The sequence below is a fragment of the Chrysochloris asiatica genome, unplaced genomic scaffold (genome assembly GCF_000296735.1).
Source record: "Chrysochloris asiatica unplaced genomic scaffold, ChrAsi1.0 scaffold00091, whole genome shotgun sequence".
In the NCBI taxonomy this organism is placed as follows: domain Eukaryota; kingdom Metazoa; phylum Chordata; class Mammalia; order Afrosoricida; family Chrysochloridae; genus Chrysochloris; species Chrysochloris asiatica.
In genome coordinates this window covers 1,623,251-1,624,495 of record NW_006408609.1, presented here as the reverse complement: position 1 = coordinate 1,624,495, position 1,245 = coordinate 1,623,251, and the positions used below count along the sequence as shown (strand labels likewise).

The 1,245-nt window shown below is 39.2% G+C and overlaps 1 protein-coding gene across 1 annotated transcript in view; it reads right to left on the bottom strand.

Moving 5' to 3' along the window:
* ROBO1 (roundabout, axon guidance receptor, homolog 1 (Drosophila)) overlaps positions 1–1,245 on the bottom strand; it is a 1,434,915-nt gene that overhangs the window by 883,032 nt on the left and 550,638 nt on the right. The window lies entirely within an intron of this gene.

Genomic DNA, 1,245 nt, shown 5'->3' with positions numbered 1-1,245 from the left:
CAGCACTTCAAGCAAATCCTATACAGAGTCACTATGGGTCAGAACCAACTCTACGGTACTTAACAACAACAACAATATATAAACCCTATGAGACAGGAATGGTCTTGGTAGTTTGAGAATTAGAAGAATTACAAAATTCTTCTAACTGGAATTAGAAGAAAGGACAGACTGAATGCAGGGATGTTGATAAATAATAGAATGGTCAATTTCTAGTGTATTGGTTAATAGTTTTGAAACTCCAGGATAACTTAGAAAACCCAAGGCAATTAGTTCAAACTGCACTTAGAAATCATAATCATATAATATTTGAGCAGTCTGAAATCAAATTATGCCTTCATTTCTGCACCTTCAATTAGTAGTTGCTTTTCAATCCTTGTCTAATTTGATTTCATAGACGCATTTGGTGCTGCAGAAACGTACCTCCTTCTTGAAATATTATCTTTCCAGGTTCCCTCAATGGTTTTCAGGCTTTCTACTTTTGATCCTAGCCATAGCTTTGAAGTCTCTCTTTCTCTGCTCATCTTTTGAATACTGATGCTCCTCAATTTTCAACCTCAGCTTCCCTCACACGTTCCAAACATATCTTCAACAAACTCATGCAACTGAATGGTTTTAGTTACTCTCTGTCTTGCCTCACAGATTAAATGCAGATCATTCTCCTGAAATCCAGATTGATTTATTCAGTTGCCTAGTGGACAACTCTATTTGCATGATGTAGAAGTCCTCTCAATTTTAATATTTCCAAAACAGAACACATATTGCATTTAGGTGCTGTTGAGTTGGTTCCGACTCATAGTGTTCCTACGCATGACAGAAGGAAACGGTGCCCAGTCCTGAGCCAGCCTCACAATCGTTATTATCATTGAGCCTGTTGCTGCTGCCATAGTGCAAATAAACCTGTTGGATGTCTTCCTCGTTTACACTGCCCCCACTTTCCCACTTTGCCAAGAAAGATGCTCTTCTTCTCCAGGGATTGGTTCCTCTTGATAATATGTTCATAGTATGACAGATGAGGGCTAGCCCTCTACTCTTCTAAGGAGCATTCTGACTGTACTTCCAACACAAATTTGTTTATTCTTCTGTCAGTTTATGTTGGTGGTGGTATTGCTAAGTGCCATTGAGATGGTTTCCAACTCATAGTGACATTGTATAAGGTTTTAAGTACTGGCTGGTTGTACTGAACCGCTAACCTTGCTGTTCAAACTGACCTTGCAGTACACTGCATTATCCCACAGTGCCACAACA